Source organism: Pongo pygmaeus, chromosome 1, assembly GCF_028885625.2.
Source record: "Pongo pygmaeus isolate AG05252 chromosome 1, NHGRI_mPonPyg2-v2.0_pri, whole genome shotgun sequence".
NCBI lineage: Eukaryota > Metazoa > Chordata > Mammalia > Primates > Hominidae > Pongo > Pongo pygmaeus.
The window spans coordinates 188,937,281-188,965,273 of record NC_072373.2 but is presented as its reverse complement, the minus strand read 5'-3'; the positions used below and the strand labels follow the sequence as shown (position 1 = coordinate 188,965,273).

Sequence of the window (27,993 nt, the reverse complement as noted above, 5' to 3'; positions counted from 1 at the left end):
AGGTAGCATGTGGGGCTCCATTCTCCTGCCCGAGGCTAAGGTCATTCCCGTCTACCTCCTGGCCTCAAAACACAGACTAATGGCCTTTGGGCTGTGCTGAAACTGCCCTGTGTCCTGTGGGGGATGGGGAGGGCTCACCTGCCAAAAACCAGCCGTGGTCTCATGGTCGAGACGTGTCAGAGATTTCTAGAGCTTGGAGAACTGTGTTGGAGGGAGGCCTGTGGGAAGTAGAGAAAATGAGAATATTATGCCACTGCCATCTGTCAACTTTTGTCTGAGTTTGAAAAATGCACCCAAAAATGGTGAGCACAGCCTTGCTGAAAGCAAAGCCCCAGCCACCACCCCTTCTCCAACATGGTTATGACGAGGTCAAGATCAGGTCCCTGCGGATGAAACCACAGCCTCAAAACCCCAGTACAGAGCTGAAAGTCACAAGTTCTCTGCCCCTGGGAACCCCACAGGTATGCTGGTCCTGTGCTCAGGCCTAAGGCTGGAGGAACTCCCACTTTCAAACACTCCTCGGGGAAAACACCCTTTGTGGGTTCCCTAAGCACTGTTCATTGTAATTCACTCATTCTTGCTTTCATTATTCATTCATTCATGCAAGCATTCAACAGCCTTTTGGGAAAGTTCTTAGGTGCTGGCATCAGGTCCTCATAGAGATGAAGTCTCTGAGTGTGACAGCCTAGATCCAGTAAGAAAGGCGTGTGTAGACCCAGGACAAATGCCACAGGCTGGTGGGTTGCCTCCCTTCTCCAAGTGACCTCTGTGCCAGGTGCTGGGCAAAGCACTTTGGTTAAACCGTGCAGGATGGCAGAATGTTCCTAGCATTTTCGGTACAAGGACCTCTCTTTGTATGAAATTATTTCTCCAAACTCCTCCTGATGGTAACTGTATACCTATTATCTTCTTGTTGAGAAAATAAACAATACAAAAGTTACAATGAACTAATGCTTTACAATTAACTTGTATTTTAGTAATTATAGCACCACTACACATATTTAAATTATGGTTGGACACATACTCATTTGAGACATGTTATTTATGTCTTCTGGGCTTAAGACTTTGAGCCTTTGGGGATCCATTCATTCAATATTCATTCATTCAACAGACATTTATGGAGCATCTCTGAGATGCCCAGCCCTCTGGTTCAAAGGTTAGGGATCCTGGTTCAAGAAGGAGTTGCAGCTCTGCAGTGAGGTACACTTAAGCTTAAGCCCAGGTAACACTGGATGTGTGCCCTTAGGGAGGCCATCTGGTCTTCCTCCAGCTCTGAGTACTCAAGAATAAGATGGAGATGTAATTCTGACATTGGAAAGTTGTTATGAGGAGTAAATGAGATAGTAGAAAGCACCCAGGTAAGGGCCTGGCACAAAGCAGAAGCTCAACAAACGGGCACCCGAGGATTATCATCATCACCATCATCCCCATCAACATCAACATCATTACTATCAACAAGAGCAGCAGCAGCAGCACCACCACCACCTTGCTTCCCTTCTCTTACTGAACCTTGAGAAGCCTTTCCTTGTCCCTCTACTAGGGTATACAGTAGTGTCTACCTTATAATAGAGTTATTTGTATCCACACTTATAATACCTTATAATAGAGTTATTTGCATCCACATTTTATTTCTTTGGTTCATGCCCAGCTCTGTAATTTCAGAGTTGCGTGAACTTAGGTAAGTTATTTAACCTCTCTGAATTTGTTTCCCTATATGTAAAATGGGAACTGTATTTTTAGTAATTCATTGAATTGTAATGACTAAACGAACTGGTGTACATAAAACCTCAATACAACATCTGTCATGTGGTAAATGCTCAGATATTGCAGGTTATTATTGTTCGTGTTATTGTTATTATTATTACCATTATTATTAGTACAATTTCTCCTCTTGGCCTGTGAGCCCCTAGGGGCATAGTCCATTGAAAATTCATTTCTGTCTCCCCACAGAGTCTAGCACAAGGCCGGTCTCCCAGCAGACATTAATAAATGATTGCTAAAACAGTCTTGGAGGTTCACACAAATCAAGTGCAAAATAACTCAAGGGGCATGGTCAAGGGTAAAGAGCCTTGTTAGGACCCTGAAAAACTCCAACAGATGTCCTGAAGGGAGCTCTTTGTCACCATGGAGCCAAGCTGAGGGACTGCTAGGACCATTCATTCATTCATTCATTTATTCATCACACTGACACCCAATTTTCACTTTGGTTGACTAACAAACCCTTGCCCAGTGCTTTTTCCTATTGTGAAATCTTGTTTCCATCTGCCACCTCATTTAGTCTCCATGAAAATTTTGAGAAGAAGACAGAATAGGTACATTACTGACAATCCATTCTGTAAATAGATGAAGGCCCAGAGAGGTGACAAGGCTTGACAAAGGACATACAGCTGTCAAGGCCACAGTGGGAAATGGACCAAGGTTCTGCTCATGATCTTGACTCCTTCCTGCTGGCACTTTCCAAATCCAGGATCATTCATTCTTGATTCTCATTGTCCAGTTTGCTTCTCAGCAAATAAAACCGAATTAAATTATTTTTGGTGTTATTTTAACATGACTGTTGGAAAAGAAAGACTCCAAATTCCATAAGGGCAGAGACTATGAGAGCCCTAACAGTGTGGGGGCAGGTAAATGTATGAACTCTGATCCCAGACTGCATGCGTCCGAATCCTGATTCTGATACTTAATAGCTCTGGGACCTTGGGCAAATTACTTAACCTCTCTGTGCTTCAATTTCTTCATCTATAAGGAAAGGATAATAATAGCTATCTATAGGGTTGTTGTGAGGATTAAGTGATCTAATCCATGTACAATCCCTAGAACAGTACCTGGTGCATAGTAAGGGTTAGTTGTAATTATTATTTGTATTATTATTTGTGATGTATCTCCTGCACCTAGCATAAGACCCAACACATAAAAAATCCCTAATAAATACTAATTGGATTGTTGAATGGATAAAATACTTTCTGTAAAGAAGTAAGTATCTATGCTTTAAGTATTATTAAATATCTATGCTTAAGTATTATTGAGCAAGGCAAAAGAATAGCTGAATCTCTGGCCCCAAAGAAGCTGGAGTCCCCCAATTCCTTGCTCACAGATCTAGGCGAGAGGAGATTTGTGATTCCAGGATTCAAAGGCCTGTCCACCAACTGGCAGTAAATGTGACTCATGGTTAGGAACACAGGTTTTAGAGTCAGACACTTAAAGTCAAGTCCTCACTCTTGTTCTGTCACTCACTAGTTGTATACTTACCTCCTGCACTTGCCTTAGTATCCTCATCTGTAACATGGGAATACTCACACCTACCTTGAAGGGATGTTGGGTGGATTAAATGTCATATGCAGGAGGTGAAGCTTCCGGCACCTGGGCCCAGTCCACAGCCATAGTAACAATGAGCTTACAGGATCAACAGCAGCTCATCCTATGGGCCAACTCATTCTGTGCTAAGCATCGCTTCCACCGCTCTCTCCCTCACATGGGATTTGGGGGCCTTCACCAGGGATGGACTCATTTGCATAGCCCAGGCTCCACCTTCTAGGCCAAAAGGCTGCTATGAAAAGGCAAATTCTCTATTTGGCTTCAGCATGAACTGGGCTCTGTGGAGGCGAGACAGCTGCTTAGGAAATGGGCTCCTGGGAAAGGTGGTCTCCAGAGAATCAGCTTAGAGAGTTCCTTGCAAGCGCCAGTGCCAGCAACTAGCAGCCTGTATGCAGCTGCCTCTGAGCCAGTCCCAGTCCCTGTGGTGGCTACAGACCCTTCCTTTACTCTGTTTCTCCCATTAAGACCCCAAGGCTGGCAGCCTGTCCTGCTTATGGGAAGGAGCTAACATCCATTGAGCCAGAAGCTTTAATTCTTTGCCTCGTTTAGACTTCACAATGAGTCTGTGGTGGGCACTTGAATCTTGCCGCTTACCAGCCATGAGACCCTGGGCAAACCATTCAGCTGCCCATGTCTGTTTCCTTATCTGTGAGCACATGTCAATATCCTTGTTCATTAGACCCATTTTTCAGAAAAGGAAGCTGAACCATAGAGAGGGAAAGGCATTGTCAAGATCACAGAACTAATAAATGACAAAGCTGGAGCTGTTTGACTTCAAAGTTCCATGCGTTCATTCATCCATCAATTATTATTTTAGAGCCTACCATGTGGTGGGCACTGGATCCATAGACTCTTTTTAAAAATATTCATATTATCAATTTCCCACTGCTCCTAAGATACCAGTATGCAAGGCAATTCAATTTAACAAAGACATCAAGTCCTTCTAGGTGCCCAGGCACTGTGCGAGGTTCTGGTATAAAGGATCACATTGAACCCTCATGACAATCCTGTGCAGTTGATCTTTTTATGCCCTTTACAGATGACAAAATGGGTAATTCAAAGAGGCAAGAGAACGTGTCCAGGCTCACTCATGGAGCCTGGATGGACGCCTATGCCCACGTGATGCCAAAACTCACTTCCTTCCCTTCCCACCATGTTTCTTTCTCTCCAAGACCCTCTCATCTCCCCACCCTGGCCTGGCCTGCAATGATGCAGCCTCTGGAAGTTCCATCAGTATCCCTGGCAGAGGGTGTTCTCCATTCAGCAGAGAAGGACAGCTGTCAGCCCTACCAGCCTGTGCCATCCACACTGGATCTTCGGGACTCTGCTTCTCCCTGGCTCCTTCCACTCCCTGAACTTGACCCCAGGATGACAGACCTATAAAACCCAGAAACTTGTTTGCTTGTATCTTGCCTACTTCCAAAAAGGATGTGAGGAAGGTTAAGGAACAAAAGTGCAGACCGAGGCTCAAAACACTGAACAAAAGCAAAATCCAGTTGTAAAGGAGCAGGGGTGCTGGAAGCAAATGTTTTGAAGGACACTGCCTGGCGCTCACAAGGTGTGAGGAAATGGGCGCTCTCATATTGCTGCTGATAGTGAAAATAGACAGAGTGCTTTTGAAAGGCAACTTCAGAGCGTGCATCAAGAACTTTGCCTCACAAATATCCAGACTTCTGGGCATAGTCATCCCAATTCCCAGGAAGATAGTCTAAGAAAAAAAATTCTAAGAAATTTCCATGCAGTCTTACTTCTAATACTGAGACATTGAATACCAACAGCAAATCTAAGTGCTAACACAGGGAAAGGGCTAACACAGCAAACTATCGCAAGGACAAAAAAACCAAACACCACATGTTCTGACTCATAGGTGGGAATTGAACAATGAGAACACATGGACACAGGAAAGGGAACATCACACACCGGGGACTGTTATGGGGTGGGGGGAGGGGGGAGGGATAGCTTTAGGAGATACACCTGATGCTAAATGACGAGTTAATGTGTGCAGCACACCAACATGGCACATGTATACATATGTAACAAACCTGCACGTTGTGCACATGTACCCTAAAATTTAAAGTATAATAATAATAATAATAAAAGAAAACTAGAGTACAGCTATATCAGGGGTTGATAGCCTGCAGGACAAATCCAACAGGTAGCCTGTTTTTGTAAATAAAGTTTTATTGGGACACAACCATGCAAACACATGGAAAGGGTTAACCTACCATTGAAAACTAGGGTACAGCTATATCAGAGGTTGACAGCCTGCAGGACAAATTAGGGTACATGTGCAAGTTTGTTATATGGGTGTATTTTGTGATGCTGCGGTTTGGGCTTCAAATGATCTCATTGCCCAGGTGTGAACATAGTACACTATAGGTAGTTTTTCAACCCTTACCCCCTTTCCTCCCTGTCCCCTTTCAGGATCCCTGGTGTTTATTGTTCTCACCATTGTGTCCAAATACATGTGTTTTATTTTTATTTATTTACTTATTTTTTTTGAGATGGAGTCTCGCTCTGTTGTCCAAGCTGAAGTGCAATCTCAGTTCACTGCAACCTCCACCTCCCAGGTTCAAGAAATTTTCCTGCCTCAGCCTCCCTAATAGCTGGGATTACAGGTGTGCACCATCACACCTGGCTAATTTTTGTATTTTTAGTAGAGGCGGGGTTTCATCATGTTGGCGAGGCTGGCCTTGAATTCCTGACCTCAGGTGATCCACCCACCTCGGCCTTCCAAAGTGCTGGGATTACAGGCATGAGCCACCGTGCCAGGCTGGAATACATGTATTTTAAAAAGAGAGATGCCTAGCTGAATATGCTCTGGGCGTATTAGTGGCCACAGTAAAGAGTAAAGATGGGTTTTAATTGTCTGGCAGTAGAAGGGGACCAGGAAACCAGGAAAGTCAAAACTCTCCTGGCCCAGATTTTGGAGAGGAATTAGTCACCAGGGTCTTTGTTTCAAGGAGTTTCTGAGCAACACAATGGACAACTTTCTCTACTGTTCTGCTGATGTACTGAGGTGTTGCCCACATAGACAGCAAGTCCTGGTTATTGGTCCTCTAACAATGTCAAAGAAAGAATGTTAAGTTATCGTTCTATAAAGGCAATTCACTCAGTGGCCAGGGTGATATAGGAGTTCAGTTCAAAGAAAATATTGCAGAATCTTGTAGAAAAAAGCATCAACGTATCTAGCTGACCAGTGAGTTTTAGCCAGAGAATCTTTTCTTAGAAAATAACCCTTAAATTGCAGATCAGCATGTAAGACAGATAAAGGCAGGGTACTCTGGTGGAAGCTGAGCTGGGTATATTTCATGCTGCTCCCCTCAGCTCCCCTGGGGCTGCCCCTTGAAGGGGTTCTGCAGGACCTCTGGGGCTTCTTAGAGCCCAGCTGGTGAACTGCTACATTAGACCATCCCCAGGGCACCTGCTGCATCCCTGGTCTTTTGCCAAGTCGAGGGCACTGGCAGGAGAAGCAGAGGATACTCTGCTACCCACAGAAGGCAGAACCATGTCCTCTAGAAACCAGAACTACCATCAGGGCAATGACAAGATTTCGCTGTGAAAATTAAAAAGTGCAACTTATGATTATGCTTCCATGGAGGGCCATGGGTGGGGCAAGAAAGGACTTACCCTCTCTCAGATGGTAGTTCTGGAGCAGTTTCAAAGGCTCTTAAAAGGCCAAGGCTGAGGCCCAAGTCCTGGTACTGGGAAGGGTGAGGAGGGTCTCTGGCGGGTGGATACACCTAGAGGACAAATGTGTGAACCAACGTCTTGGATCCATTTTCATTCCAAGAGGGAAGAACAAGAAGCCTATTGGGAGTGGGGTGTAGATGGTACAGTGAAGTCACTAAGAGGGGGATCTGGGGTCAGATTTGAATCCAGCTCTGCTACTTATTAGCTGTGCCCATGAGAAAGTTACTGATTCTTTCTAAACCTCAGTTTCCTCATCTGTAGAAAAGGAAAATGAAAGCCATATACGATAGAGTCGTTGGAAGAATAAAATGATTTACTGCATGCCAAGTGCTTAGCACCTTACCTGCCCTAATGAATATGTGCTCAATAATGGTTTGCTATCTGCAGCAATAGACCTGGCCAAGCCAAACCCTGGCCTGTCAGGGGTCAGTAAGCCTGGGGTTTGACCTTCAATTCATACGGGCTTGAAGAAAGATTCAGGGATGTTCCGGGGCTGACACCAGTTTCCTGTAGCTGATGAACAGGAGAGTTGTTAGAATTTCTAGAGTGACTGGGAGATGCCAGGAGGGGCCATACCCCAGGTGAGTGCACAGAGAGCCTCTAGAAGGATTCGATAGAATCCTCTGCCCTATCAGGGTGACATTAGGGAGGGACTACCTTTGTGGGGACCTGAGAGAGTGCTCATGTGCCTCCTGCTCTGAGTGACCAGCCCCATGCAGTTGAGATTGTGCATCGTTTACCTCCACATGGGAAGGCAAGCCAGGCAATCTCTGCTCTGTCTCTGGGTCAAGCATCATGTGCTACCGTGGTGGGCATTTGTTGACTTTTGCCCACTCAGCACCCCTTCTCCCCACTTTGGCAATAGCATTCTGATCTCATTTGGGGAAATCAGCTCTCCTGGTCTTGGTGGACAGTAAATCAGGGCTTCCTGCTTTCTCACAACCAAGGGGAGGGCATGCGCCTGAGCCAGGCATCTCAGATGCTCTTTGCCAGGCCCTGACTCTGCGAGCTCGTTCTTCCATCTCTGCGGCCATGACAAGACCACTTCTGATTAGTTCCTGTTTTCTGGTCCCTGGAGGGGCCCTGAATCCTCTTCTGAGTCTGCTTCTTCAGCCTTCCTGTCAATTCCGTAAGATTCTCATTATCCTTCTGATATATTCCCTCTTTGCTTAAGTTATCTCAAGTCAGCTTCTGTTGCTTACACTGAAGAGCCCTAATGGATTCCGAGAGGAGTAAGTCAAACGGCTTCCTTTGGCACAAAAGGCTACGACCAGGAGCTCTGGCACCAAAACTGCAAACAAGAAAACTTCAAGTTAAGTACTAGAAGCAACCTAGTAGCCATGTCATCCCCCATGTCTTCTCTGCTGTCGGAGGCTGCTTTTATTGGGGTGAGCTCAGAACTGAATGAAACTCCATTCCATTTTCCAGTGATTGGCTCATATGACTCAGTTCTGGCCAGCGGGGTCAATTACTCCCATTTTAGAGTTAAGGGAAGCCTTTCTCAGGGGTTCTGGGAAAGAGTTTCTTTGCTAATAAAAAGAGAATCTGGGGAAGATGTTCCTCTTCTGCACCCCCTACCACCACATGGCATATGGCCCTGGACTGCGCCAGCTACCCATGGCCTTGGGTGATGACACTGCAGCTATGGAGGTGAGGCTGGCCAAGGGGGAAGCTGGAACATGCCTGGATCCTGGATGTCCGGGCTGTACGTTTTTCAGCTTTTGAACCACCCCTACCTCCAGTCTTTGGAGTCAAATCCCTATTGTGTAAGCCCCTTGTAGTTAGCTTTCTGTTACCTGCAGCCCAAAGCCTCCTAATACCCAAGCAAGCTTTAAACCTGGGAATGGGCACCCCAGCAGCAGGCCAGGACAGCTGCATCTGGGTCATGTCAGGTGGAAGCCCGGAGAAAGGAGCATCCAGTGAGTGGGGCAGGCCTGTGGTGGATCCAAGCAGGGCCATTCACGGGTGGGACAGAGGTAGCCTCCAGGCAGTAGCAATCTCTGAGGTCAGAAGAAAGGCAGTGTCATTTCCTGACAATCTTCCTTGTTTAGGGCAGGAAGCCAGCCTGTAGCTTGAGGACATGGAAAACAGAACCCAGCCCCAAGTGGGGTTTGGGTGGAATGGTGATCACCAGTCAGGGGCTCACTGAGGACTGGAGTTCATGTGGGGCTCTGGCTTTGTAGATAACTGGAGTCTTAGGCAGGGAAATTGAGGCAGAAAGAGGCAAATCCAGTTATGCAGAGTCACTGACACAGCAAAGTTTAGGCGAGGGTGCAGCTCAGTAAACCCCGCCCTCCACCGCCATGCATAGGAATGCCAGATGCAGAGTTCAGGGCAATCGGGTCAATTGCAGCTTCTGCTGGCCCACTGGGAATTAAGATTCTGCTGGCTTTAGCCAGGTTCAGCTCAGGTGATGAATAGGCATTTTGGAGGGACGTGTCTGGAGTGGGGCAGGGGGAGGTAGGGACTTTTGGTTAAGAACCCACTTCCACCAGGAGCTGAGAAAGCCCTAGGGAAGTTTCTAGCCGTGCCAATCTGAGTCAACATGCAAGCAACCCTAATGCCCGAAGAGAGCTCTACTCAAGTTCAAGGTGATAACAGCCGGACCAACACTCTGCCCTCCATCCCATTCTTCGTGCATCAGCCAGGGGATTTGTCACTTCCTCCTGCCGAATTTCTCATCTGCACGCTCTGCCTCTTCAGAGCTCCCACCTCCCCTCTCTTAGCACGGAGCAAAACCCCAAAATAGTCCCTGGGGGTCATTTTAAGGGCTGGAAAGATTCTAAAAGTGTACTGTCTTCATGTGACCAAAAGGAAAACAGAAGCACAGAGAAGAGCAAGGGTGTTCTGTCATCCTGCTGTGTGACCCAGGGCAGCCAACACCATCTCTAAGGTCGCGCCAGCTCTGACATCCCATAGCTCTGCTTCAAAAGGACAAGCACATGTGAAGTGGTCAATGAATTCTTCAGAGCCTTATGGAATGGCTCTAACTCTAAGCCCTCAGTGAGGGTCTGCCTCTCCTCTCCCCCATCTCTTCTCTTCCAATGGCTGGACCCCTGCGCCAACTGGCCAGCACAGTCCTACCCCTTGCTCTCAGCCCAGTCCTCCCTCTCACAATGAGGGGCATCTAAAGAGCCCCCACCCAGGCTTCCCTGCCCTAATATTGTGTCCTGTGTCTAGAAACTACGTGCCTGTCTCGTTCCCAAGGCCAAGCATCCACCTTATTCCTGGGCACTGGTGCTGTGTCCTGCCGTGGCCTCACACCCCAAGCCTGACTCCCCAGTCCCTGTGGCTGTACAGCAGTGGTCACCATAGGATGGCGGCTGATCATAGCTTCTTAAGGACCTGATTCCTGCCAGGTTCTCAGCTAAGAATTTGACACGGATTACTCCACTGACTCCCCAAAGAGGGCCTTATCGTATAGTCACCATCGCTACTCTCACTTTACAGATACGGAAGCTGAAGACTGGAGAAATCAACCAGCTTGCTGAAGGTTGCTTGGCTGGTAAGCGGTAGTGCCTCGAAGATGTCCCTGAGTCAGCCCTTTTCTCTGGACTCTCCGCTCTGCTGCGGGCCTAGGCTGCAGTCCCCACTGCCACCCACCAGGCTGTTCTTCTAGTGCCCTCCGTTCCCTTTGCACACGATTGGTCACAAGTTCCTGACTTCTCTCACTTGGTGGCCCCAGGCCTATGCCTGGCCATGATATCTCCTTCAGAGAGGGGTGAGATTTGACAGGACCCAGAAGAACAGGCAGAGGGTATGGGGAGGCCAGGAAGAGGCCAGAAATCAAGGCTGGTAATTTGCAAATGCAGAGCCCATGGCAGCATCCATGGGGTCTACTGGTTCCCTCTCTAGCTCGCTCACTGGCAGTTGCTGGGCTATAGCTTCATGGGCTGACGGTGGCCGATCTTCACCACCACCCAGCAGCCACTAAGGAGCACAGTGAAAAAGCCTGGGCTTTGGGGCCAGACAGTCCTGTGTTCAGATCCCAGCTCTGTCCCTTAGAAGCCCTGCAAGCTTGAGGAAATTCCATAGGAAGGTGATCTCTTTGAGCCTTAGACTTCCCAGCAATAAAATGGGGTTGATAACACCGATCCTGCATAGCCTTTGTGAGGACACATGAAAAGCAATTGTCAAATGCCCGGCTTTTGGTAAAAGCTGGTTCCCTTTTATGCCGTTTCCTCGTCCTTCCTGCTGCCCCTTGGAGCTGGCTGTCTCCCGATGCCAGAGACAGGCTCTCTGTGTTGAGCGGCCCGAGTGGTTCCAACGATGCCCACCACGTGGCTGGCAGGGGCCCGAGCACACTCGGCACACTGGAGATAAATACAGGGTCCAGGCACCTGACTCTAAACAATGGGCTATTCTGGGGTTTTAATTGCTCATCAAAGGGAAGGCAGGCTCTGGGCGGTGACCAACCTTGGAGGTCAGGACATGCATTGGGGTGGCAAAGAGGGCAGCAAACACACCAAGGTGCAGGTGCAGAAATGCCAGCCGGCAGGTCGCTAATCCCAGAATGTCGCTGAGGGAGGATTGTTAACAAGCCTCTAGGGTGATTACCCTCTCAGTGTACAAATGGGGAAACTGAGGTCCGGGGAGGCGAGTACTTTATTCTACTGCTTCAACAAGTACTCATCAAGCACCTGCTCCAGGCTGTGTTCCGTGCTCTGCCTCAGCATCTCACTGTGTGAGGCAGAGACAGATTCGACACATGCAGTTACAGTGCCCTGTGACAAGTGGCAGGAGAAGCAGGAACAGGGCCATGGTGATATGAAGGAGGCATGCCGCCCTAGTCACATGCACCATTCATTCTGTAAAGATGTGCCCACTACTTGTGCGCACCAGGCACTGCTCAGGTGCTGGAGACACAGCCCTGGATGAAGGCCAGGCCTTGCCTCTGTGGGGTTTCCAGTCTCCTGGCAGAGAAAGGCAGTAGCATAAATGAAGAGGTAGAGAATGTAACATCAGGGTGTGTAAGCACCGAAAAGGAAAACAAAGCAGGGTGAGGGGACAGTGGGCACCTGTGGCTGGCCAATGGTTTAGGCAGATGGTCAGGGCCGATGCTAACAGTGACAAATTAACTTTAGCACATGAGATGCGCAGGACAATGAAGGCTCTGCCTTTCTGAGTGAAGAGGGAAACCAGCGTCCTGAGCTGACCTGCCTCAGGGGTCTCAGAAAACCAGAAACAGAGCCACAACCTGTCCCAGGTCTCTTGTATCACAGGCCAGAGCTGGTCCCCTGCATGGCCCGGCAGCCCCTCCCTTCATAGCCACCGTTCCTCCCTCCATCCTCCCTGGGGGGAAGCAACAAGCTGGTGCCCTCCCAGGCTGGAGGCCAAAGCCACCAGGCCTTTTCAGCCATCACCTCCTTCCTGGTCAGTTGCCCATGCTGGCCTCAGGCAGTGGAGCCTGACAGGAGATCCTTGGCCTCCTGACACAGCGGGGCAGGCTTGTCCTTCCCTCTGCCACCTCCCACCGATGTGGAAGTCTTGGTGTCAGACACACGTGGTCCTTCCACTTCTGAGATGTGTGACCTTGACAAGCTTAGCAGAGCATTTGTCAAAACTGGATGCTGTGCCATTCTCACAGAGCCCCTGGGAGGATTAAATAAAGTAAGAAATAAAAGGCCCCCAGGAGCCTTTGGCCCGCAGCAGGCTTGGTAGGCACGGACACCTTCCCCTCCTGCAGTGTCCTCCCATCCCCGATCTGCGCCCCAGCCCAGAGCATCATTCCCTCTTCTGAGCTCCCGCTGCCCTGAGAGCACTTGTTTTCTCTTTCTGGGTCTGCTCTTTGTCCCTGAATAGGACTGCCAACTCTCAGAGAGCAGTCTCTGGCTTCTGCAAGTCCCTGAGCCTCCTGCCTGGGGCTCAGCACAGAGAGTCACACGCAGTTGCTGCTCAATAAATGTTCTTCCAAGTAGCTTCCAGCCAGGAAAGTCTAACTTGGAGAATAATGGCGCATGTAGAGCTCTGGATTCACAGTCAGCCTCTTTATCAGCTACATGACCCTGGGCAAGTTAACTTTTTATGTAAATGAGGATAATCACCCAATACTCCAAGGTTCTGCAAAATTATATGGTGATTTTAACATTATTGTTTCCATTATGGAATCATAGGTGGAGACAAGAGTCTATTAAATTTGTAACCTGATACTACAGTTCTTCCCACAACATCCAGCCCCCTGGATGTTCGGCCTCTACTTGAACTCTCCAGTGACAGGGAACTCACTACCTGCTGGGCAGCCCATGCCATGTTTTGACTGCTTCTGAGCATTAGAAACTTTGCTTTCTATTGTTTTAAGACCTGCCATGCTGAGCTCTGGAATGCAGGGAAATGAGTGGGTGATGAGCAAGCCTAGGGGAGGGGCTGGAGAGAGCTGCAGGATGATGGTGGGAGGGTGGCAGGGAGCTGAGAGCCCCCCGAAACAATGCCGCTGGTCAGTGGGCCACAGGCTGTCAGCTCCCCTTCCAAGAGAAGCTCCCGATAATGGTGCCTCCTCTGCTTATGGCTTCAGAGCCTGCCAGCCCTTCCAGAAGACTGTCTCCTGCCCAGGGCTGCTCAGCAGCTGGACTACAGGGACCTGGGTTCTCAAGCCCTGATGTATGATTTATGACTCTGATGAGCTCACCAGCTCAGGGAGGGAGGGTGATCCGAGGGGAGGCTGGAAGAAGGCTGGTTATGGATTTTAACCCTCTGATGTTACTGGCTGGGAATTTAACATCAATAATTCAAGGCAGTGGGGAGCAACGGATGGGAAAAAGGCAAAAGAGAGAGGGAGGTGGGGATGGAAAGGGAGAAAGGAGGAGAAGAAGTGGAGGACAGGAAGAAGAAAGGAAAAGAGGCAAAGATGCATTTATTGAGTGTTTCCCATGGGTACCATGCTACCTTCGCCTCCTTTAGCTCATTTAAGACTCATTGAAATCTATGAGGCGGATACTGTCATCTCTAATGACTGGATAAAGAAATTAATGCTCCAAGAGGAAAATCAAAGGTTTCAAGGACAGCAGGGGGGATGAGGGGATGGGATTTGGACCCACGTTTGCTGATTCCAGAACACGGGTTCTTTCTACTACACCTTGACTTTAGAGGGTAGCCAGGTCAGGGGACACAGAGGGTCCCTGCTGGCCTCAGGACACCTGGCCCCAGCTCACACTCTGGGGCTGACATGGGGAGAGATGAGTCTGAAGGGCTTGGCCCCTGGGAGAGAAACCAGCCACTGGCCTTCTGGACAGCACCAGAACTTTGTTGCTGAAGCTGAAAAAATTAACTGCTATATTTAAAAGCATTGTTCGGTTGCTATGGTAACAGAGGGGCTAAGAATAATATAAAAAGAAGACGATATGCCAGGTTGTCACTGGCAACCCAATTTTAAGGGTGTGTGTGTGTATGTGTTTTAAAAGGAGTTTTCTAGGGGGAGGTGGTGAGGTTCAGACTGTCTTCCCCACTCCCTCCGGCACCATCTGCCCCAGCGACATGTCCAAGGTGCAGCCAGGCCTGGCATCTCACTGGTCTGCTGGCATCAGGGGAGCTGGCACACCCTGGCCCTGAGCCTAAAGATAAAGAAGGCTCTCAGCTCCCTAACTGCTGTCCCCTCCTGGCAGCCCCCCACTGCCTGGGCTGCTTCCTTCAGCTGCGGAACCCCAGCCGGAGGCACCTCTCAAACAGATGGCCCCCAGATAGCTTCTTCTCTCCGACCTGGGAGCTTTCAGCCAGCCTGGCAGACTCCCTGGGGACCACCAGGGAAAACAGATGGTCAAGAGAGAAGAGCAGGAGACAGATTTATTGATCTGCAGCCTGGATGTCAGGGATAGGAGGCGGCTTGGCAGATCTGGGCATGGGGCTGCCCTACTCCCTGACGCGTCCTGGTGAGACATGCCAGGTCCAGCCTGGGTCTTCAGCCTGGGCCCAGGCGACCTGGAGGGGACCCATGGCAAGCCTGGGGAGGGTGGGAAGATGGATGGGGACTGTGGGCCCTCACGCACCAGCCAGCTGTTTGTCAGGGCTGTGATGGCAGCACCCATGGGAACCATGGGAAGAACTGGGTGGCAAAAAGACAAAATCCCCAAGGCAGTTAATTGACAGCCAAGGATTGGAAAGAGGCCTGGTATTTTTACTCTGTCATGGTCACGCAATATGAAGGAGAGTTTTGAAATCAGACTGGGGTCCCCAGGCCAGCTTTGCTGCATGTTACCATGTGACCTCAAGCCAGGCTCTCGGCATCTTGGTGCTACCATAGGGAAAATGAGAGTGACCCTCAGGACTATGGTTGGGCCTCAATAAACTGAAGTTTATCAAACACCAGGCTTGACGCCTAGAATATCCTCAGCAGGCAGCCCCGTCTGCCAGGAGAAACCTTCATCTTAGCATTTCTCTATGTCAGGCCCAAACCAAAAGCCACAGAGGAACTTGCACATACACACAGGGAATGAGACACAGTGAGAGGTGCCATCACACAGAAGTGGACAGTGGGGCCCCGAGCAACCGATCATGCCTGCAGTGGGCAGGGAACTCTGAAGGAAGATTTGAGGTAGTCCTCGAAGCAGGAGAATGGCAGGGTGACAGAAGCACACTCCATGTGGAGGAAAGGAGCAAAGGCCGGGGTGCAGGGAGCACAAGGAGGGCTTGCTGAGGTCAGAGGTCAGGTCTTAGCCTCTGAGGCCAGAACCTACCAGCAAGGTCGGCAGGAAGGAGAAGGGAAGTGATCAGAGCTGGGCGAGGCTCGGTAGGGAGGCTGGCTGGGCTGGGTAAACCCGGACGCAGGGAGGCCCATGGGGATGCTGGGCAAAAGTCCAGGCCAGAGATAAGGGGGCTGGGCCAAGGTAGGACAGTTCTTTACAGTTTACAAGGTGTGGCCATGTCCATTACCTCATTTATTATCACAGGATGGATAGTTTCTGCCCCACCCAAGCTCTCCCCCCATCACCACCTACCAGCACTTCCCACAGGCTGGGGGCACCCACCATGTACAGAAGGAGCTACATCTAGATTCCTGAGCATCCCCTAGAAGTGGAAGAGTCCAGGAGAGCTGGGGGCCCAGATGAGGGTGAGATCTCATGAGTGGGTGTGGTCACGAAGGGCTTCTTGTAGGAGGAGCAGTGGGAGGGCCCTCTGGACAGATAGCATGGTTCAAACAAAGCTTGGGGACGGGACAGGTCATGGTGCATTGGGAAATAGTCCCTGGACATTGCTGGGAGAAAGCAGGTTGGGGATCCAGGCAGGGCTGGGTCACAGAAGGCCCTGAATTCCAGCTGAGAGGCTGCATCCTCCTGCAGGCAGTGACAAGCCGTGGGGAGCTCAGAGGGGCTGGGGCAGGAGAGGGAGATGTGAACAAAGCCGGTTAGAAGCCAGGCTGCATCAGACACCACTGCCTTCCTCCTCTCTGTCACTCTCAGGCATGACTCTCCTTCTCCCCTGGCTGTCTGAGTGCCAGCAACAGAAAGCAGGCCTCAAGCTGCACACACATTGTGGAAGACGAGTATGTTTACTCAGCAGCTGCTCTTGCTTCAGTGGCACACAGCCAGCTCTGGCCAGGCCTCGGCCTGGCAGTCTCCTCTTTTGGGGAGAGCTAGTTGCCCTGTGTCCTGCTCTGAGGGCACACAGTTGTGACCTTGGTTTCCCATGGTGAAGGCACCCAGAGTGGTACCTGGGGGAAGGTTCTGGGTCTCGTGGGAGTTCAGGCTGAGCCAGGAGAGAGCTGCCCAAGTGGCTCAGTATCTGGGAATCAGAATTTGGGCAGGGGAGGATCCCACGGAGCTTGCATTTTCCCACGCTCTTTCCCTTCTTCCCTCCAACCAATATTTGTTGAATACCTACTTTGTGTCAGGCACTATTCTAGGCGGTGAATCAGACAAGAAAAACTCCTGTCCTCTTGGAATTTAAATTCTAATAGGGGAAACAGACAACATTCAAACAAAGAAATGCTGTCAGGTGGTAATGAGCCCTATGAAAGAAAATACAGACAACTTGAGAAAGGAAAGAGAAAGTGACCAGAGAAGGTGCTTGAGTTGAGGTGATCAGGGAAGGCTTCTCTAAGGAGGTGAGGTTCTAGGGGTGACATCTGAGCAAAGGCCTGGGTGAAGTGAGGGAGTAGGGGCACAAGGATTTCAGGCATGGGGGTGGTACATGCAAAGGCCCTGAGGCAGGAATAAGCCTGGTGTGTTTCTCTGACTCCTTGTCTAGTGCTCTTGGGAAAAGAGAGGCTCAGGCAGGTTAGTTGACTTGCCTTGGAACCATGCTGCAGATCAGTGGCCAAGCAGGACCAGAGGGAAGTTTTCTGCCTGTTTATCCAGGGCTCGCCCACCATATATGGACTGGGCACATTTCAGGCATGGACCCTGGCCAGAGGATGGACATTGACTGTAGGGGAGGGCGAGTCAGTCATTCAGTCAACAAACGCTGACTGAGCGCCTAGCCCTTGCCAGGCTCTGGCTGTGCTGGGCCCTGGCACACAGCAGGGCACCCATGAATGGAAGCGCATGTCCCCCTGGAGCCTGCATTCTAGTGGAGATCAGAGATTATGGGGATCATGGGATTCCAGGACCCTAGAATCTGTGGCCAGAATCTGGAAATCCCAGAATCAAAATGATGGTATCTTAGCATCCAAGGATTCGGAATCCCCCAAGCACGGCTTCTCCATATGGGAAACTGGCAGGGCCCTTCGGCAGCATCCAGCCCATTTTAAAGAGGGGTAGAACCAAGGTCTGGTGCACTGAATGTCCCACATAGGGTGGCCAGTGGTGGAACCAGGGCCTTTGCCAAGGAGTCTGGGCTTCTGGGGCAGTGAGGCGACTGTGGGCAATGGGGATGAATACAGGCTGGGGCCAGACAGACTGGCTGCGGGTCTGTACCCCACGCTTGCTATGTCGTGGAATCTTTCTAAACCTCAGCTTCCTCGTCTGTAAAATGGCACTAAGATGGCATCTACCTCAAATGGTTGTCGTGAGAATTAAGATAATCTACATAAAGTGCTTAGCATGGCAAATGCTTCCAACACTTGCTGTTGTGCTGGTAATTATTAGTGAGACTTCAATAACACTGGTATGAAGTGTTAGATGACAGAGACTGAACCCTGCTGGAATGGGAACAGTGGACCTGCCCCAGCCACTGGGCTTAGCATCCCACAGAAGGTCTGCCCAGGTGTGTCAGCTGATGGGAATAAGGGTTGTTTCACTCTCACCTCCAGAGACAAACACGGTGTGTGTGGCCTGGCATGAGTCCATTCCCCTCCTCTCTCCATCTCTCCCGTCTTCCCATTCCTTCCTCTGTCTCTGTCTCTCTCTTTCTTTCTCTCTTTCACACACACACACACAAGTGCACATACACACACACACATGCATGTGCTGTAATTATAGCCATAAGACCTTGACCCAGCCCAAAGCAGTGAAAGCTGAGACCAAAGGCATTAGAACGAAGGCGCTAGTGGATTTTAGCTGGGGGTCAAGGTACATGTTTTAACCCTTCCTCTTTGCTGGACCGAAACTAGGCTTGATGGACTAGGACCCACCAGGAGGTTGGAAGGGCAACAGCCCCTGGCCAAGTGGGAGTAAAAAGAAGCATATTCTTACTATGGTGAGAGATAGAGGCCAGACAGCTTGAATTGAGGGCTCAGAGTGTGCTGCTGCAGCTAAAGACAAGAGCTGCACAAAGGACAACCAGGTACCCTGGAAGACTTCCTGGAGGAGGAGAGAGAGGAGCTTTGAAGGATGGGGAGGATTTGGCCATAGACTTTATTGCTTTATATGAAAAAAGCATTCAAGCACAAAGTCAAACAAAATCAAGTACAAAGGCACAGAGGCTCAAACTGTTAGGGTGTAGGAGACAGTGAAGCTCCTCTTACAGGTTAGATGGAAGTGAAACAGACTGGGAGGTGGAGCAAGAACTGTTTTGCCTTCAGTTCTCGCCTTTACCTTGAACCAATGGTCATTTCTTCATTCATATGAACAACTCATCTATCTAAAACAATTTTAGGCAGCCCTAGTGAGCCCTAGTGAGTTTTCCTTCCCTTGGCTCAATTTCTCCATCTCCTAAATGGATTTGTCACTGACATGGAGAGGGAGACTGCCCAAGAGCAGATGTTCCTAACTAGTAGGCAGCTGTTGGCTGCTCCACGTCACTCAGGGACATCCCTGTCCCCACCATGAAGTCTTAGGCTCATTGGAAAGCCTTGGGGTTCTTGAGGTGTCCGTCTTTCTGGGGCAAGTTCACAATAATAGAGAGAGACGACATGGTGACCAGGCTCCAGAAGGAGACACACAGAGCCCTTCCTCAGGGTCACCTCAACCTCACAGCAGCCCCAGTGGGACTCCCGACTCATGTTAGCACCAACACAGGGAACCACCAAGCCTTGGAGAAGTTCAGTGTCTTGCCTGAGTCCTATATCTGGTAAACTGGCACAGCCAGGATAGGAAGCCCAGACGCTTCCTGGCTCCCATGTCCTTTCCATCAGGCCAGGCTGTCTCTTGCCCTAAGTTGCACAGGCCAAGAACAGAAGCTAAGATGGAAGCGATTTATTCCCAGGTACACAAGGACTCCAACTGCGGAGTGGGGCTGCGGTCCAGCCACACACTGAGCTCCAGAGGCCCAGTTCTGGTTTCAGCTGAGTGGCCCTACAAGCTACTTGCCTTCCTACGTCTCCCCTCAAACATCCTCCCAACCCTCCATCTACATCTCAGATGCCAAAAAGTCATCAGAGCAGCAGGAAATTCCATAATCAGCATGCTAAACCTGATGAGCTTAGGACACCACCTCTGAGTGGGCCTCCAGGGCTGCTCCCAGGCCCCAGACTGCAACGCTTGAAGGGGCTAAAGAAGGGAGATACTATAATTTCCCCATTTGGGACATTCAACAAATAGAATGGTTCATTCACAGATTTATTCCATTTGGACACATTGGGAATAGCCTTGGGTCCATCTAGAAAGAAACATGTTCATCCAGCTCTGACTCACCCAGTTCCAGCACTGAATATCCTGCATTATTATTCTACATTTTCAAAGCCTATTATGTGTGATTCCTATGTGAGGAGTTGAAGGAGCTACAGGTGAGACCAGAGTCAGGCTCTGATGTCAAGAGGCTCCTAAGAGAAGAAATTAGAACCCTTGTGCACTGCTGGTAGGAATGTAAAATGGTGCAGCCACTATGGGGAACAGTATGGAAGTTCCTCAACAAATTAAAAATAGAACTACCATATGATCTAGCAATCCCACTGCTGGGTATTCATCCAAAAGGATTGAAAACAAGATCTCGAAGAGATATTTGCACTCTTATGTTCATTACAGCATTACCCACAATAGTCAAGATGTGGAAAAAACCCAAATGTCCATCCAGATGAATGGATAAAGAAAATGTGGTGCATACATACAGTTGAATATTATTCAGCCTTAAAAAAGAAGGAAATCCTGCAATATGTGACGCATGGATGAACCTGGAGGACATTATGCTAAGTGAAATAGGCACAGAAGGACAGATACTGCATAATTCCACTTAGACGTGGTGTCTAAAATAGTCAAACTCACAGAAGGAGGCAGTAGAATAGTGGGTGCCAGGAGCTGGGGGAAGGGGAAAATGGGAAGTTGCTGCTCAAGGAGTATAAATGTTCAGTTAAGCAAGTTGACTAAGTTCTAGAGACCTGCTGTGCAACATTTTTCTATAATGAATGATACTTTTGATGTTTAAGTAGATCTTAAACATTGGTTGAAAGGTAGAACTCATGTGAAACATTCTTACTGCAATTTTTTTTTTTTTTTTTTGAGACAAAGTTTCAGTTTCACTCTCGTCGCCCAGGCTGGAGTGCAATGGCGCAATCTCGGCTCCCTGCAACCTCCACCTCCCGGGTTCAAGCGATTCTCCTGTCTCAACCCCCTAGTAGGTGGGATTACAGGCGCATGCCACCACACTCGACTAATTTTTGTATTTTTAGTAGAGACGGGGTTTCATCATATTGGTCAGGCTGGTCTCGAACTCCTGACCTCAGGTGATCCGCTCACCTCAGCCTCCCAAAGGGCTGGGATTACAGATGTGAGCCACCATGCCCGACCCTTACTGCAATTTTTAAAAAGCTCCTAAGCTAGAACAAGAGATGTAGGTAGGTGCATAGGTTAATCAATAGTGCTAACAGCAAATATTTATATAACCCGGATCCTGCATCAGGCACAGTTCTGAGTTTTTACCTGTATTAACTCACTTAACACTTGCAATGATATTAATACTATGAAGGAAGCATCATTGTCATCTGTACTGTATAGAGGAGGAAACTGGGGCATAGAGGGGTTGAGTCATGGACTCACAATTGCTCTGCTGCTCACAGGAACAGAGCTGGGATGGGAGCCCAGGCAGGCAGCTCCAGAATCTGTGCTCCTAACCCCACACGGTGCTGCCCATCAGTGCACAGAGCTGCCTTCCCTAACAGAGATGTGCCCTGGGTAGCACAGAGGGATCCACTCCATCAGAGGGAGGGGCATGGACATTTTCCTAGAGGAGTGATGCCTGCACAGACTCTCAATGATGAAGCTCTCCATCATCTCTGAAGACTAATGAAGCCAGCCATAAACATGCCATGGGAGGAACTGAGAGGGCCTCTGGCCAAGCAGGCTGCCCCTACCCCTGCTCCTGGGATCTCTACCTCCTCACCTGACCGTAGTAGGGTCCTCTTCCTCCCTCCTGCAAGCTCCTGGAACTCTTGGTGTATATCTCCTTCGCAATGTGGACCACAATCAGCTTTGTCTCTGCTGCAGACTTGTCTTACCTCCCTCCAGTGCAGTCCTTGTTCCACCTCCCTTCACCTCTCTGACATCTCTAGCTCCCAGCACAGGCCTGGGATGTAGCTGGTGCTTGTGAAATATTTGTTGCATTGATACGAGTTTTCCACATATATCAGGGCTAGCCCTGACTGGACCTGGAGATCAGCAAAATAAATTTGGCCTGCCTGCCTGCCTGCCTGCCTGCCTGCCTTCCTTCCTTCCTTCCTTCCTTCCTCCTTCCTTCCTTCCTTCCTCCTTCCTTCCTTCCTTCCTCCTTCCTTTCTTCCTCCCCTTCCCCCTCCCCTCCCTCTCCCCTCCCCTTCCCTTCCCTTCCCTCCCTTCCTCCCTCCCTCCCTCCCTTCCTCCCTCCCTCCCTCCTTCCCTCCCTCCCTTCGTTCTGCCTGCCTTTCCTCCTTCCACTTTTAGCAGGTATTTATTGAGTATCCATTGTATGTGGCAGGTGCAATGCAGCAGGACAGTCTCTATTCTGTGGGCACTCACAGTCTAGTCAAGGAGACAGACTAGCAAAAAGACAATTGTTGGTGAGATGCATTCTGACATGAGTCCAGAGAGCATAGGAGCACATCAAATCCACAGGCTTCCACAGGTGTGGAGGAAGTAATCAAGGAAGACTTCTGGGAAATGGCATCTAAACTGAGTCTTGAATATTGAGTGTGCATGCACGTGCATATGTGTATGTGTGAGAGAAACAGGAAGAAAGAGAAAGACAGAGAGAGAGATGCATGTGTGTGTGTGAGCTAGGAAGCGAGAGGTTAAGGCCAGAGCTTTGAGGGAGAGAGGTAAGACCAGGTAGGAGATCCTGAGGGTCCTTGCAAGTTGCTCTAAAGGAATTTAGCATTTAACCCCAGAGGCCACGGGGAGCTATTAAAGGATTTTATTTGGGGAATGATGTGACCACGTTTGTGTTCTAGAAAGATCCCCCTGGTGCACTATGGGGAACAAATTAGAGGGGGCATGGTGGTGGCAGATAGAAGCAGCTACAGAAATCCAGGTAAGACAAGGCTGTTAGCAGCAGGAGTGAGAGGAAGGGACACATCTGCCAGATCTTGAGTCACTTGATTTTCCTTGGGGGTTGGAGGCTCAGGAATGAGCCCTGAGTTTGGGTCGTCTCATCCCTTCCATGGGGCCCCTCTCTTTCCTGCCACCATCCCCATCCTTATCCCATTGTTGTAACGGAAAGTCATGGAATTCTTGGAGGAACTCCATGAAATACTAAACTTCTGGCTCCATCACAAGAACTGGGAACAATTTTCACTAGCAGAAAATGCACCCATACCATAAAATCATACACACACACACACACATACACACACACAGCTACCACACACACACACACACACACAGCCACCATAAAAAATATGCTGCAAAACTCCGCAGAATTGGCTGGTTTTGATATTCCTCATTAATATTTGTTTGCTACTTGTACATTTCATTTTATTGCCTATGAGCACTCATTAGCAGTCAAGCAGTAGTAAGTGCCTAGAGCTTATGAAAAGCCAATGGGAGAAAACCAGAACAATGAGATAATGATAAGTAATAACTTTGTCCTTTACTGCAAATTGGGAAGAGCTAGATATCAGTTTAGTGTAGCAGTGGAACATCTCAGCACTGCCCTCAGAGCCCAGGGTCAGGGTTAGGATTAGGGTTAACACTTTGATAGGTTTCTCCTGGTCAAGGCTGGAAAGCAATCTGATTAACCAGATCATGGTAAGGAATGAATGACCACCAGAGTAGCTTAATCCTGCCTGGAGGTACTAGCAGCTCGGCTTTAGAGATGGAGAGGAAGTAAGCTTTCCCAACTTCCTTCAAACGCCATAATCTGCCTGTAAACTCAGAGGATAATACAGGTGTTAGTTTCTCTTGGGATAACAATATCATGAGGGGTGAGGGGCAGCTCGAGCATGAATCTTTTTCCCCAGGTTTGCAGCAGTAGCTTGAAGTAGTGTCTTGGGGTGGACTCTGACATCCCCTTCCACCACTGTCACTTTTCCACTGTCACCTTTCAAAGCCACTCCAAATGAGCAAACATAAACTCTAGGTTAAAAGTGTGCTTATTCTACAAATGCAGCTTCAAGATAAGTCTTCTGTATGCTCCCACCCCTCACCAGAATACTGTCCCTGGGATCCTCTTCTGAGAACAGTTGGCAAAACTGGTTGGTCCCCTTAGGGAGAAAGGGGCTGGCCTTCATATGGAATGCCTAGGGCTGAATAAACAATCAGATGGGGTTTCCTTCCTGACCTACTACTGCTGCCAAGTAAGGTGAACAGAAACGTCCACCACAGGAGACCATTCTCCAGATGAGAAAACCAAGGATCAGAGAACAAAGACTTGGCTTGGATCACATATGCAGGAGGTTCCTGCACATCTGGCCACACCTACCCTTTCTGGCTCTTTGGGACATACGATGGAGACTGGAGGCTTCCAACTCTGAGCTGATGCACAGGTAATGGACAGGAGCAGCTCCAGGTCAGTGAGACGTGATGGATTATGATGCTGACACCATGGAAAAAACTGGGAGGTGTGAGCCCCTCCCCAGCCATTACACACAGGTCGAACATGTGGTCTGCACTAAGGGCACCTGCCAAATCTCGCCTGAGGCCATGAACTCCAGCCCAGGTGAGACGGTTCTGTTCCTTTGCCAGGGTGGCCCCTAGGCGCGGACAAGGCTGAGGTGAGAGTCCGGCTGGGGCTCAGCAGAAGCCTGTGAATGACTCCGGTTGTGCTCTCACACCAAGACAAAGAATAGCACTGGCATTTCCCACCTGAAGTTTCACAATGGTCTACTTAGCCTTTCTCACCCACAATCCCACACCAACTCAGGGAAGAGAGACCAGCTGTTTGTTTTCCTAGTTGGCAGAGGAGGAAACTGAGGTTCAAAGTGGTCAAGTGACCTGCCCAGAGTCATACAGCAAGTGAATGAGAAAGGCAGAATTGAAACCCAAGACTCAACACTTTTTACCATCTTTGAATGAAACAGCTGACCCTAAGCAGGATGGGCACATAAGAGGCACCTCTCAGGCTGTGAATGGCATCCCTGAATCAAGAACGCTTCAGGACATGCAGACACGCAGCTGGGCCCCTAACTGGTTGCCACTTATCAGCCGATGTCTCCTCACTCCTGCCACAAGCCTCTTCCAGTCACAGGGACAAGAGAATGATGGTTCCTTACAAGGAATAGCTGTCGAGAGGCAAGAGAACAGACAACTCTTTTTCCTGAATTACATTAGAGCCCAGGAGGGATGTTCAATCTTCAAGGGCATGTGCGGACCTACCTAATGCAACAGCAACGGGATAACCAAGAATTCCCAGGACTTCTCACCTCCCAAAGCCCAAACTATTGTCTGTGCTGATGGTAACTGCTCGCTCCAAGATGGATGGGCAGAAGCTGGGATGAAAGGCCCAGACACATAGGACTGATAAAGCAAACAGGTTCAGTGTCCAGCATCTGTATGGAAACTCCATAAGAAGCAAGGGCCAACAGTCCTCTGTCCCTTCCTCCAGTGACCCCCAAAAGACAGGCAGGCACTATCAGATCTCCAGGATAGGCTCAACGATGCTGGAAAACAGGTGTATTGCCCCCATTTTGCAGATAAGGACACAGTGGCTCAGAGAGATGAGTTGACCAGTCCCAGGGTCATTTTAAGACCCAAGCAGCATTACTTTTGGAAGCCTCCCCGACATTCTATCAAATTTATCCCTTGCTGAATGTAATATTTTGCTGGAAAACAACTATACATTTAAAAGATAATTTTTTTTTTAAATAATTTGCAGTGAGTAACCTGTAGTATGAATGATCTGCTCTGACTTCTCAGCAGTCATTGTCTGTAATCAGGAACCTTGGCAAGGCGAGGCATGCTAACCCCCAAAGGGAGGGCTGTTTCTATAAAAACTAAATCATACAATTCATTATGCTTGAGTATATTAACTAAATATTAATTTTGATGAGCAGTTTTCATATTTTAAAACCAGACGTTTTTCTTTTCACGTCTCAAGCATTTTCATGAGCCCTCGAGAAGCCACATGGGCCCATGGTGTCTCCCAGGTAAATCAAACCCGGGATGGACCTGAGATTTGAACACAGGTCTACTTCCAAAACCAGGGCTCCTTCCTCAATGTCTGGCTGCCTCCAAGAGTCAAGGCACCGTCTCTAAGTTGTAACAGAGAAACTACCAAATAGAACCAGCAGGCAAGCAGGCATGAAGGGGGCTGGAAGTGAGGCCCTTTGAGTAGCTGTTACAGATTTTGTAGATGTTTGATCATAAACAGCCATGGCAGTGGGTGATGTTTACACACCCACTCATGTTAAGTCCCACAGTTACCTCCTTTTGAACGTGGAGGGGTTAGGAAACTCCCAGTGTCACATAGATAGCAAGTGGCCTCACCATGATTTGAACTGGGGGAGTTATGCTCTGGAGTCCAAAATCTTAACTACTCTGGGATACTGGGACACTGGAGCAGAAGGATTTGGGGCAAGTCTGGAGAGGCCCAAGTGCAATACTGAGACATCTAGAACAATAGGAGAGAGGAGATCAGTTCTTTTGGAGAAGGTCAAAGATAGAGGACAGATGTGGAGGCTGGCAGGTCTCAGCTGACTAGAGAGAAGAACTTTCTTAAAAAAAAGCAGAGCTGTCTAACAATGGAGGGCTCCCTACCCTGAGTGTTGAGTGCCTGGTGGCTGGCAGTCTACAGGGAAAATGATGCCTCTGTGCTGGGCATGGGGGCAGGGGCTCTTGCTGTGGTAGAGGGCTGTACATATGGACTCCAGAGGGCGTAAGTGATAATCCTCTCTTCCTTTCTCAGAACCACCTTTCTACAGGCTTTGGTGTCTCAGCACGGGAGGCACAGATGGCGAGGTCTGCCTTTGGCCAGGTGTGGGCCCCCAGTGTTGGGGGAGAAGACTGCAGGCACAGGAGACTGAACTCACAGGCAGGTCCAGAGATGCAGAGCTGGTGTTCACTGGGTTTTTCTATGTGCTAGTTACTGGAGCTTCACGTGTGTCATCTCCTTCTCTCCTCACACCCTCTGAGGATGGACTTCCTCCCATCTCATAGATCAGAAAGAGCCTGGGGCCCAGAGACGCTAAGCAGGGAGCCTGGAGCTGCTTGGGCTCCTAGGGTGATCAGACAGCCACCTCGGCTTCCCCACCACAAGGGATGAAGCCGGGAGGCAGCGCCTTCCTGTGCCTGACCCCTACCAGCTGGGAAACGTGGCCCAGGCAGGCAAGGCCTCTGGGGATCCCAAGGTGGCAGCAGGCAGTGGGGGCCGAGCAGAGAGGAGTAGGAGTGGGCTGGGGGACACTGCCAGACGGAAATGAAAGTGGCCTTGAGAAAAAGGAACGAGAGAAGAAAAGCAGAAACTAAAACAAGTGACAAAGAAAACGAGAGTGTCCAGAGGAAGTGGCCAAGGGGCGCAGTGCCGCTGGAGGAATCCCCCGCAGACTGGTGTTTCCTCTCTTCTCAGAGGCCTCGGGGTGGAGGACCAGCTGACCAACTGCTCCGTCACTTTGGGCCAGTGGCAGCCCGGGTGACTTCGGCAAGCATGGCCTCATCCCGCCAGCCTAGGAAGGAGCACCAGACACAGAGCCCCAAGCCCTGGGTTGGAGTCATAGTCAGCTACTTACTGCTGGGTCATTCTGGGACATTTATTAGACCTCTCTAGTACTCAGTTTCCTATCTATAAAATGGGTATAACCATCCTGAGCCCACCACACTGCTGGAAGGATCTCCTGAGCCAATGCCCTCATCCAGGGCCTGACGGGTGCATGTTGGGGTAGGTGGGCTGTGCACACAGAGGCAGGGTGCACCTTCAGGATTCCTGGGGAACAGACAGGGGGAGCATCCACCATCTTATTGCTTGAACAAGAATGCATCAACGCTTGCTGGTCCTTAATCACCCTAGGCTTTGTCAGGACTGGGAACAAAGGGCTGAATAAGGGCCAGTCTATTCCCAATTATAGACTCTGCATGCAACTCCAGTTCCTTATCCCAGCTCTCCCACTTGGTAGCTGTGCAACCTTGAGCAAGTGACTTGACCTCTCTGAGTATCTTTCTTCACCCATAAAGCTAGAACAATAAGCATATCTGTCTTCTAGGCTGCAAGGAATAAATGAGACCGCACTCAATCCAGAGCCAGGCACAAATTCCTCAGCCCCAGCCCAGGGAGTGCCCAGCCTAGAGGGGAGCTGGAGTCCAAGGACATGAGCAGGCTGTAATGACAGACAGCACCCAGGCC

The 27,993-nt window shown here is 49.4% G+C and overlaps 1 protein-coding gene across 3 annotated transcripts in view; it reads right to left on the bottom strand.

The window, feature by feature from the left end:
- HIVEP3 (HIVEP zinc finger 3) overlaps window positions 1-27,993 on the bottom strand; it is a 534,394-nt gene that overhangs the window by 200,397 nt on the left and 306,004 nt on the right. For all 3 annotated transcript variants that reach the window (XM_054492548.2, XM_054492562.2, XM_054492556.1), the window contains exon 3: window positions 139-218. The gene's annotated coding sequence lies outside the window, so the exon portion shown is untranslated. The remainder of the gene's footprint in view (window positions 1-138; window positions 219-27,993) is intronic.